The sequence below is a fragment of the Schistocerca serialis genome, chromosome 6, assembly GCF_023864345.2.
Source record: "Schistocerca serialis cubense isolate TAMUIC-IGC-003099 chromosome 6, iqSchSeri2.2, whole genome shotgun sequence".
Taxonomy (NCBI): Eukaryota; Metazoa; Arthropoda; class Insecta; order Orthoptera; family Acrididae; genus Schistocerca; species Schistocerca serialis.
Window position 1 is genome coordinate 672,801,199 of NC_064643.1, and position 12,690 is coordinate 672,813,888.

A 12,690-nucleotide genomic window follows, 5' to 3' on the forward strand; every position below is an offset into this window, starting at 1 on the left:
TGGAGGGCTCTATCTTTTAACATGGGCTGGTGGGTGGTCGTAACGTAACAGAGACGCGAAAAATTCTCAAGCTAAAACTTGCGGGTGATGTAGCCCTTTTTGTGTTATCGTAAGATCTATACTGTTCTTCTGGAGGGCTCTAGCTTTTAACATTGGCTGGGGGGTGGTCTTGACGTAACAGAGACGCGAAAAAGTCTCACGCTAGAATTTGTGGGTGGTGTGGTTCTAGCAGTTAGCTGGCGACGTGGGTGTCCGTCTGTCCCTTATCGTAGGGCCTTCCAGCTTAACACGGTTCTGCTCTCGGCTTCTGTTCTCGTTTCTCCCTTCGGAACTGCGTCTATCTCACGGTGGGAAGGTATGACATGCATTTAGGAATTCTTGTGTTAGTCTGTGGTATTCCATTTGCTCACTCGTTACTCGTATTACTTTTATTAATTTAATGTCACGATTTATTCGGAGCTATGTGACATACTACTGGATTTGCTTATCATGTCAGGGTTTTCATGGAAGGTGTTGGATTTGCCTGACACCTTACACTGTGGGTCCAGTTGAAGTTCTGATCTGTTTAGTAAGGACTTGGAGAAAGTCTTGCATGTGACAGGTACCAATGAGATTCTCCGATAAATATTGATGTCAGTGAAGTCCCCTTCTTTGTGTAAAGGATGACTCAAGGCATTGGTCCAGTCACTAGGTAATGTTTCAGTCTCCCAAATGTTTTTTAGGATTTCCAACAACTTGTTTACAGTCTTACACAGTTCGGCCACTATTGAGTCTTCTCCTGATTCTTTGATGTTTTTCAAGGACTACATGACTTCTATCACTTCTTCTTTCGTCGGTGGTTGCGAGTTTGGATGCTTGGTACTGCCGTGGTAATCAAATAATGTGTCAAGTGATTCACCGTTTAGGAAATTTACGAGGTACAAGGCCAGAAGATGGCAATTGTCTGTATCATTGTAGGCAAACTTCCCATCTGGTACTCTGACGTGGAAGCTAGGTGGACTGTAGTAGACTGTAGTTAACTTCCGTTATTGTATGAACTTGTCTCTGTTCTATTGTGTCTTATGCGAGTTACACTTCAGCCAGGCCATCTGTCTCAGCGTCACTGCTTCCTCACAGGTAGTTATCCACCAGGCAAGAAATTAATTGTACTCATTATGTTCATTAGATCTGTCGTTTCCTGCCCATACACTACACGCAACTTTGATGTTGAAAGTAGTGAACATCGGGCTACGAATAATTACAGTAAAATTCTACTACAGGCTCTGAAAGAACAAGCGATACCATTAACATAAAATAGTAATATCTAAACTAAATGCTTAAGGTTGCTCTCATATCATCGCTTTTTAAAATATTCTACTCCCGAGCGGATCAAGCAGTCACTCACATTACTCGTGTACCAGATACGGTGAGCAATGGTTCAAATGATTCAAATGGCTCTGAGCACTATGGGACTTAACTTCTGAGGTCATCAGTCCCCTAGAACTTAGAACTACTTAAACCTAACTAACCTAAGGACATCATACACATCCATGCCCGAGGCAGGATTGGAACCTGCGACCGTAGCGGTCGCGCGGTTCAAGACTGTAGCGCCTAGAACCGCTCGGCCACCACGGCCGGCGGTGAGCAATGCCGTGGTCTTATACTTCTGAGCGTGGGGAGGCAAACCATCTGGGTAATCACAGGCATTCCTACGTTTTCTGTATAATAACTAATTAACAGATCGTGAGGGTCAACGGTACTGTGTGCAAGTCTTTATACTGGACACCACTTCGGCGACTTGCATATCTCGAATGTACCCAAATTACTCGTATTCAACCGTGGATAGTAGCCTGTAGCTTAATGTAGAATCTGAATCATATGCCCTTCTTGCCGACCCATTATATCGTTGGAAACTGTATCCCAGTTTGAAGGCAGAATGAAAATATCCATATTCCACCCAGGGTTCGAACACGAGACTTCTTGGTTTCGAGGTACGTAAATTAGCACCATAATAGCGAAATTAATGGTACTTATTATGTACATTATATGTGTTGCTTCCTGCCCATACGTTGCACGCAACTTTAATATTGTAGCGTAGTGAACATCGGCCTGCGAATAATCGCACTTATGTTCTACGACAGACTCTGAAAGAACATACCGCAAAAGTATGGCAGTATTACGCTAAGATCTCAGTTTCCATCTTGAGCTAGAGGAGGCAAGTAAGTTCAAATACCTAAAGAAATTCTTACGTTTCAGTAGGTATATAGCGCGTATTTCGTGAAGAACGGTACCTTGCAAATATCTCCCGTCATTGTTCCACTGTATGAGATCGTCAGTATGCCGTATCAATTTGTAATAGTAAGATTTCTTTAAAGTTACGCTTTATGGTGGTGCAGGAAATCTGTCTGCGTGGGTGCACGAGGGCATGATATTTAGAACCCGTAGTAAAATTATACGCGAATGAGCCACAACATTATGTTCACCTGCTTAACAGCTAGTTTGTCCGTCTATGGAGAGAAATGCATCACTCATTTAGAGTAGCCGGTCGGAGTGGCCGTGCGGTTCTAGGCGCTACAGTCTGGAACCGCGTGACCGCTACGGTCGCAGATTCAAATCCTGCCTCGGGCATGGATGTGTGTGGTGTCCTTAGGTTAGTTAGGTTTAAGTAGTTCTACGTTCTAGGGGACTGATAACCTCAGAAGTTAAGTCCCATAGTGCTCAGAGCCATTCGAATCATTTGTTTAGAGTATCATGGGTCCCAAAGTTTGATGGTAGGTTTGTGGAAGTGTGTGCCATGAGACGTTTATGACGGGTCATATAATTCGCGTAAACAACTGGCCGCTGGTTTGCGCACGTGGTGATGGAGATCTACGATTCCCGGCGGGGTCAGGGATTTTCTCTGCCTCGTGATGACTGGGTGTTGTGTGATGTTCTTAGGTTAGTTACGTTTAAGTAGTTCTAAGTTCTAGGGGACTGATGACCATAGATGTTAAGTCCCATAGTGCTCAGAGCCATTTGGAGCTCGACAGCTACCCAGATTGGTTCCATAGTATTTACATGGTCATGGAGACTCCAACAAGAGTTCACTACTACACTCCTCAAATCTCTGTAGAACGGTTTTGGCTCCAAGACACGCACAATTATGCTGCTGAAAGATGACATCATCGCCGGGGAATACATCAACCATTAAGGGATGCTGGTGGTTCGCAGCTGTCATTGTGACTTCGTTTCCTACCACAGGTTCCATGCAAGCGGAGGAGATATGTTCTCATAGCATAATACTGCTCCTGCCAGCCTCCATCAGTGGCGCTCTGCACGTTTAGAGCCGCCGCTCACCTTGATGACAGTGTTCGTGGAGACGACCACAGACCCAATAAGGCAAAAATGTGATTTGCCCGTAGAACCGGTTCTTTTCCACTGATTGACTGTCGCCCGTAATTGACGATTACGTTGGGTCAGAATGTGAACACAGAGGGGTGCTCTGCTGCGAAGCTGCTTGTTCAACAGTGTACGATGAACGCGGTGCTCCGAAAGAGTTGCACGTGCACCAGCATTGGGCTCTTTCCGCAGAGATGCCACAAATCACCATCTGTCCTACTTTACAGAACAGAAAAGCCTCCGAAACCCAAGTTTTGTGAGGAGTCGTGGACGTACAACCATTTAGCGCCTAGTGGTAGTTTCACGGTCCTCCTACGTCTTTCTGGGGGTGCAAACGACAGTCACAGGTGAACTTTCGACCAACTTCGTGTTTTCGAAATACTCATTCACAGGCTTAGTGTTATAATAATCTGCCGTTTGTCAAAGTCGCTCGTCTCAGTAGATTTCCCCTTTTTCACTCCATGTCTTTGGTAGGCTGACCCCTGTCAGTGTCTGCTCGGCTTACATACGTTTCTCCAACGTAGCAGTGGGCGGTGGTCATAATTATTTGGCTCATCATGGAAGAGACGAGTGTAGAGAAAACGGCTAAAGTAACAAAATTTTAGTAGCAATGAAAACATATAGTAGTCCTAAACAGACACACAAATACTTAAGTCAATCTTTGTATTAGTTATAAAGCTGTGGCTGGCTGGACTAAAAGCTGCGTCACCCCATTTTACCAGAATCTAAATTCTCCAACCTAAAAGCTTAGGCACGAAGCCTAAGACTGCCATAAATTTAAAAATCTTTACAATGGTTATCAAAAGTAAGAAAGAACGCATATCCCCATCTATAGTGATTCTGCTCGTTCATCACAACATAAAATGCACTAGTTAAAATTCGGCGTATAGTCATTTGCCACAGGCATCACCTGACACAGGGTATGGTATGAGGTAAGCCTTGGTCAGATAGTTGAATTCCCGGACCGCAGCTTATTACTAATATTACTTTCGTTGATGTCATGCGCGGTTGTATATCTTAAATTTAAATTTAGAGTTAACAAATCGCTACAGCAAAAATGCTTTTCTTGATATTCCCATTGAGTGTTTCATCTGCTCCATGTTTTGAATATTACTCAAGGTACTCTGTTCCATAGAGTCTTTGTTGAATCTCTAAGGAAAGAGTACTTTTAAACTTTCTTCAATTACCTTGTTAGACTGTTAAAAATTTACGACCAGATTCGCTACAGCACTTATAATTATAACATTTGATAAACACGTCCCCCCCCCCCCCCCATGCTAAGCTACGTTGGAAATACGCTACTGTAGTAAAAGCTTCGTTTTCCAAACTTCCATCCGCAGGTCCCTCGCTCATAAACAACATGTACACACTCATTCCCTCCATGTAGTCATGATGCCCGTTTAGCTTTTTTCTCAAGACTCTGGATGAATTTCCATGTCTTGTGGATGTGAAATGTACAAAAATTGGGTAGTTACTGACTGAGTTATGTAGACACTCCTCCTGCATTATGAAGCATGTTATATAGAGTGTTAGGGACATAGTTAAAAACATTGTGATAACTGATACTTTAATATAGAGGTTGAAGAAAAATTCACGCACTGGGACTTCGCAGCACGACTCCTCACATACGAGGAATACAAAAATGTCTGTCACAAAATGTCGTCCTGCGCGTTTTCCGGGCAGTAAATGGACGTTAAAGATTGGCAATCTGGCAACACTGTAACTACGTGCACAGTAACTACCTGTCTCAGGAACTTGCAGTGTTGATGTGTAGTTGGTGCAGTGAATGGCGCTTAGGGTTTGTGTGCAGGAAGTCGAGTGTTCTGGGTGGAGGCTTATTTGTTCTTATTTGCTAACAGTAGTCTTAGAGGTATGGTATCTGGTGTCTTAATCGCCATACAGCGATTATAGTGTGTCCTATACAAAACATTTGCAATTACGTACTACCAACACAGAAATGTTAATACAATTGTTTTCATAGGTCAGCTTTTAAAGAAACCTTTTGCACTCGTAGGGTGCGAATTGTTTCGCACCACTGCATCTGCCAGATTCCACACTTGTTTTGTGTGTACCCTCCCCGAATGGTCCCATCGGTTAATACCAACTATTATTCTTGCTATGCTGAGGTACATTACATTTCGTTAGGGCTGTACGTCACCAGCAGGGCCAGCGACGTGGTTTGCAAATAATTTCGATGGGACACTTGAGGTTATGCATGGCCACGAAATAATTCGCGTCTACGACACGCAAGAGGCTTCTTTAAAACGTGACCTATAAAAATTATTGTACTTCCATTTTTACGTTCGTAGTATGTAACTGCTAATGTTTTGTAGAACACCCACTGTAATCTTTGTGTAATGATAATGACGCCTGATACCGTACAACGTAGGCTACTTGTAGAAAATAGCCGGCCGTGCTGGCCGAGCGGTTCTAGACGCTACAGTCAGCAACCGCGCTACCGCTACGGTCGCAAGTTCGAATCCTGCCTCCTGCGTGGACGTGTGTGATGTCCTTAGGTTAGTTAGGTTTAAGTAGTTATAAGTTCTAGGGGACTGATGGCCTGAGAAGTTAAGTCCCATATTGCTCAGAGCCTTTTGAACCATTATTTTGTAGAAAATAAAAACAAATAAGCCTCGACCCTAAATCGAATCCTCGACCACCTGCAAGCTAACCAAAACTCTGTCCCCTGCACCCACTGCACAACACTGCTGAATCTGCTGACAGAGGTATATACCGTACATGTGATAACGTTGTTGCCAGATTGCCATTCTATAACGTCCATTTACTGCCGGTAATAAGCGCTGGATGAAATTTTGGGAGACATAATTGTATTGGTGGTACGTGAGAAATCGCACTGAGAAGTCCGAGTGTGCGAATTTTCCTTCGCCCTATATACCCACTGCAGTATATTGTTTTTTTTCTCCGCATTTAGCAGTAGTCCCGTAAACATTTCCCGTAATTTAGTACCTGATGTTTTCTGCAGGGTCGTAACTGCGCCATGAAGTGGACCACGCATGTAAGGGTGGGCTCTCCATTTTGTGTCCACTCATTCACAGTTCAAACCTGACATGCTACGCAGGGTGACATAAACATTAATGGCTACCTTGTGCCACGTGTTCTTGGAGGTACTAATAAACCTAAAAGCTATATACCACTAATAACTATGAATGTTAGTCTGCAAATGAAGTTATTACTGCTGTAATATTAATCAGTGCACTGTCCTCAGCCAACAATAGATACATCTGCACTTATACGCCCAAAACCCTGTATTTGTGAGTAAAATGATAGAATTTCGAATTGAATGCATATTAAGTAAAAGTTGTATCTGCTGTGGGTACAAACTAATGATGTGTTATATTACTTTTGTTCTGCATGAATTATTGATCCTGGCCTCCAGCAATTATTTTACTATTAATCGTTTCTAAACTTCACATTCCTATGCCAATAAATTTAGAATATTTGAATACTTGAGACATTTCCGGAACTGACACTTAAAACGTATTACCTTCTCCGTTTATTGTCATAAGTTTTCTTTTACAGTGCTTCAAATCGTCTCAGTTTAGAGACGGGACATTTGCCTGGAGACATCTGCTTGTGTCTCTCAGTGCATTTTGTTACGAACAAGTGTGTGACGAATGATACATTGTGTATGAAACCACAAGACTTTGTGGGATATTCAGCTTATCTGGAGTAGGCTGTCCCACCCGTGCGATCTAGAGGCTTCTTTGAACAGCGCTGCGAACCAAATTCTGGAACTCTTAGCCTTCAGCAATATATTTGCTGCAGAATAAGCGCCCACCTTCTCTGATATATTTAACAAGCGATGCAACTTACGAGTAATGCATTCGATTTGACAGTTTGTGTTCTCTGCCTTGTGATGACTGGGTGTTGTGTGCTGTCCTTAGGTTAGTTAGGTTTAAGTAGTTCTAAGTTCTAGGAGACTGATGACCTTAGATGTTAAGTCCCATAGTGCTCAGAGCCATTTGACAGTTTGTGTTTACTGTATCATGAAATTAATTATCTGTTAAGAAAGCCAACATGTTAGACATCCACTTTTCCAATAGTCAAACCTTCACCATTGTTCATGTCGCTGCCTCAGTTGCCAGTGGAGGGAAGCCACAACAATGGTCGCTGTCCTGAGAGTCAAAGGTTTTCCAGACGTTAGCGCATTGGTGTGTATTACATATCTTTCTAAGTCCGTAATGCAGCTCGACCATCGACCATCCCCCATGACTCAGCGAAGGATATTTCTGTGCTCCCGTGTTATTATGGGGCTCCTGAATTTTATTTTTCATTCTTTTTTTCATCAGTCACCTGACTGATTTTGTGCGGCCCGAAACGAATTCCGAACTTGTGCCAGCCTCTTCATCTCCGAGTAGCACATACAACCCACGTCCTGAATTATTTGTTGAATTTATACCTACCTGTGTCTTCCGCTAGATTATCTACCCGTTCCGTCCACTGCTAATTCATTGAAAGTTCCACATGTCTCAACACACATTATGTCACACTGACCATCTTATCAATGTTTTTACCATATGTTCCTTTCATCGCTGATCCTGTGCAGAATCTCATCTTTTCTTACCTTAACAGTTCAACTAATTTTCAACATCCTTCTCCGTACCATATCTCAAGCTCTTCGATTCTACTACATTCCAGTTTATCTTCACTCCCTGGTTCGCTTGGACAGAAGGGCTGGATGGAAGGTTAGACTGGTGAAAGTGGATGCAATCAGTGATTTAAATGACTTTACGATGCACACTAAAGAAACAATAAGCAGTTTTCGCCGAGTTAAACCTGTTGGGGCACAGTCCTTCGTGCACCCAGCCATCAACAATAACTTGTTGTAGGTATTGGAGGGTTGTACAGTACACCAGAGTTTGTGGAGAATGCTCACGGTTGGCACTCAGATGAAGGATTAGAAATGTCAGTAGCAAGAAGTGTACGCTGGTATTAGTAGTAAGTGCTTTAAGTCCTTTGCAGTTCTATTTTTTGGTTTTTTGTGGATACAGAATTTGCATTAAGTGCTCCAGACCTAGATTCTCAGGTGTTAGATACTAACAAACATCTCTTAGCCAGTTATACCCATCTTGCCTGCACTATTCTCTCTCTCTCTCTCTCTCTCTCTCTCTCTGTGTGTGTGTGTGTGTGTGTGTGTGTGTGTGTGTGTGTGTGTGTGTGTGCGTGTGTGTGTCTGTTAGAATGAATGAGGAAGGAATTCGTGGTGCATCGCAAATGCTACCTACAACTCGTTCTCAGATAAGAAATCTAACCATCCACAGTGAGGGTAGACACTTGTTGCAAAATATACGTTCCCTGCATTACTCCTCTACATCATGGCACTTGCTTGACCTGCACACTGTTAATGTGTGTGCACTATACTTACTGATCGGAAATCACTTGATTGCTGCAATCGTTACTTCTGAACTGGCAGAAATTGGAAGAATCCAGGCTGTTAATGGTTTGTATTTCATCACAACCACTAACGTTAATAGCAATAATAAAATGGCTCTGAGCACTATGGGACTTAAACTGCTGAGGTCATCAGTCCCCTAGAACTTAGAACTACTTAAACCTAACCAACCTAAAGACATAACACACATCCATGACCGAGGCAGGATTAGAACCTGCGACCGTAGCGGTCGCGCGGCTTCTGGCTGTAGCGCCTAGAACCGCTCAGCCACAACGGCCGGCTAGCAATAATAATAACAATAATAACAATAACACTGTGCACAGTACTGTAGTAACCCATATGTAGTTATTGCTGTGCCACGCTGTCTATTAATTCATTTATCTGTTTCGAAACGAGAAATTCAGCCGTTTCTGGACTACTGTAGGTGCTGTCTATAGCTTGGAGAGGACATTTCTTTGAGATACTTAGCATTCGTAACGTGTGTGTCTCACTTTTATCATCAGCGATGTACCGAACAAACCACAACATACGTATGTAGTAGGTGGAATATGTGAGGTACCTGTAACCTCAGCCACATTAATGCTACTAAATGAAAAAAAAGTGATTATTGAGAACGTTTATAAAAAGTATTAGAGTCTTACAAACTGTTGCTAATAGTAACGATGCTTTGAAAATAATTTAGTTTCGTGATTGAAATAAAATCGAATTGTTTAGCTTTATTCCTCAGAAAATTTAGTTTTACCCCCCAGGCCGGGAACCACTGTCTTAATACAATAATGCAATGGATCGTGCGCCATTGTCGAATCCTTATGTGGTCACAGCAAGTTCCATTAAACGAACGTATCTTTATTCACTTGTATGATAACGAAATACGATGGAGATTTTTAATCTTAATTTTATTGAAATGTTAGTTGTGACGCACAGAACTTATTATCTATCTTACCACGGTCACTCACAGTTGTTTTAAAGGAAGGTTTACAACGAAGGCTTCGCCGATGCTTGTCATTCATCTCATCATATAATCTCCCTTTCTCTCTACTGACTTTCACATCGATTACAACAAGTATTAACAACTTACTAAATAGAAAGAGCGATTATAACATCCCAGACCGTACTACAGTTCAAAACAAATTGGTGCATGCTACTTCCTTGGTCTTTCAATTTTAATGGCCTACAGTGTACTTATTTAGCTGCTTCCGAAGCCCTCTGAAGCTCGAGGGGGAGGTCGTTCTCTTACAACAACTCCACCGCCGCTCCTCTCTTCCTCATGTAGCCACACCAAAAGCACTTCTAACTCTTCGCGGTGCACTGGGTAAGTGGAAAGCGCCAAGGTTGTCGTTTTAGCAAAGCCTTCTATACTGACAATATCTGAGCACAGTCGACTCCTGAGGGAAAAAGAGTTGCTTCTACAAAGCCGTAATAAAGCTGGTGTCTGTAGGAGCGACCCGGCGCCCGCTATCGCGGCAAAGGACAGCCGGCTTGTTACGGGCGGCTGCCGCCGGCGCAGCGCGGCGCGGCGTGTGAGGGCCTTCGGCTGTTGCAGCGTGTCGCTCGATACGCGGCCTCTGTCGCTGGGGAAGAGCCCGGCGGGTGATCCGGATTTATACGGCGCCAATAACGCCGCTCTGCTCAGCGGAGCCTCGATAATGCGGTGGGCGGGGTGGGTCGTGCAGGCAGGGTGGCGGCGGTGCGGCCCGGCCAGAGCGGCCTGGCCTGCGCAGCGAGTCACGGGTCGTCGCCGCCGCCACCCTGCCGCCGCTGTTGCGCTTTGTTTGCGAACAGCGAAAGGACGTCGCAAGATTGCGGCAAATTGCGACGGCGGGGGCGACGCTCGCTAACGGAATCACAAAATGGTCCACACTCACCGGGCGCGATTGCCTCTGTTCCGAACCCAAGCTCGTAAAAAAAAATAGCAGTACATTGGAACTTGTGAGAGAAATCTTATGGGACTGAACTGCTAAGGTCATCAATCCCTAAGCTTACACTCTACTTAATCTAAATTATCCTAAGGACCAACACACACACCCATGCCCGAGGGAGGACTCGAACCTCCGCCGGGACCAGCCGCACAGTCCAGGACTGCAGCGCCCCTGACCGCTCGGCTAATCCCGCAGCGGCATACATTGGTACGATCGAGCTACAATGACCATACGTAATATCTATGTCTGAGGGTGTACTCTACATATCGTCATGCACAGCGGAACGTTCCATTCCACAGCGAAACTTCCCAACTAAATTAAAACTGTGTGCCGAAATGGGACTTGAAACTTTGTCACTGTCTTAACAACTATACATCCGAGCAAACATCATAATTTCATTAGTTGATGTAGAAATAGTGCCAAACAAACTAGTATAGGCATGGGTGCTCAAATGTAGAGGTATGTAAACAGGCAGAATACGCCGGTGCGATCTGGAACGCCCATACAGACAGGGTGGTCCATTGATAGTGACCGGGCCAAATATCTCACAAAATAAGCAACTAACGAAAAAACTACAAAGAACGAAGCTCGTCTAGCTTGAACGGGGAAACCAGATGGCGCTATGGGTGGCCCACTAGATAGCGCTGCCATAGGTCAAACGGATATCAACTGCGTTTTTTAAATAGGAATCCCCATTTTCTATTACATATTCGTGTAGTATTTAAAGAAATATGAATGTTGTATACGAAGACAGTAACTTGTTCTCGAAAGAACAGTTACTGTTAATGACCGTGTAGCTTTTCCCTGGAATAAATGATGACTAACTGAAAACCTCACCTGCCGACAGGTGTTGTTGATATACCTCGATGTGGACAGCTGAAATTGTCCCGACCGGGACTCGAACCCTGGATCTCCAGCTTACATGGCAGACCCTCTATCCAATGAGCCACCGAGGACACAGGCGAATAGCGCGACTGCAGGGACTTATCCCTTGCACGCTTTCCGTGACACATTCCCAACTGTCCACAATTCTGCATATGTATTGTACCTTATAGACATTTGCCCAAACACTCATTACTCGCGCGCCTGTCGGCAGATGAGGTTTTCAGTTAGTCATCCTTTATTCCAGGGAAAAGCTGCACGGTCATTAACAGTAACTGTTCTTTTTAAACTATATATATGACGGTAGTCTCTGTTCCCGAATGAACAGTTACCGTGGATGACCATGCAGCTTTGCTAGAAATGAAATGATAATTAAATAGACACCCTAGCTGCAAGCAGGCGTTGACACACTTCATTGGGAACATGTTGAAAATGTGTGCCCCAACCGGGACTCGAACCTGGGATCTCCTGCTTACATGGAAGACGCTCTATCCATCTGAGCCACCGCGGGCACAGAGGATAGTGCATCTGCAGGGACTTATCCCTTGCACGCTCCCCGTGAGATTCACATTCCCAATATGCCTACAACACTACATTCGTAGTGCGCCTAATAGATGTTTGCGCATCATACTCATTACTCGTGGCAGATTGATCTACCAAGTCCCGTACGAGTTCGGGCATAGCGTGTGCGTTCGCACAAGACAGGCAAAGGCCGAGAACCCATATTCTTTTTAACTATATATATGACGGTAGTCTCTGTTCCCGAAAGAACAGTTACCGTGGATGACCATGCAGCTTTGCTAGAAATGAAATGATAATTAAATAGACACCCTAGCTGCAAGCAGGCGTTGATACACTTCATTGGCGACATGTTGAAAATGTGTGCCCCAACCGGGACTCGAACCCGGGATCTCCTGCTTACATGGAAGACGCTCTATCCATCTGAGCCACCGCGGGCACAGAGGATAGTGCGTCTGCAGGGACCTATCCCTTGCACGCTCCCCGTGAGATCCACATTCCCAACATGTCCACAACACTAGATTCGTAGTGCGCCTAATAGATGTTTGCCCATCATACTCATTACTCGTGGCAGATTAATCTACCAAGTCCCGTACGAGT

The 12,690-nt window shown here is 44.2% G+C and overlaps 1 protein-coding gene across 1 annotated transcript in view; it reads right to left on the minus strand.

Moving 5' to 3' along the window:
• The window catches only part of LOC126485025 (zwei Ig domain protein zig-8-like), a 233,371-nt gene that overhangs the window by 50,274 nt on the left and 170,407 nt on the right, over positions 1 to 12,690 (minus strand). The gene's annotated exons all lie outside the window — the stretch shown is intronic.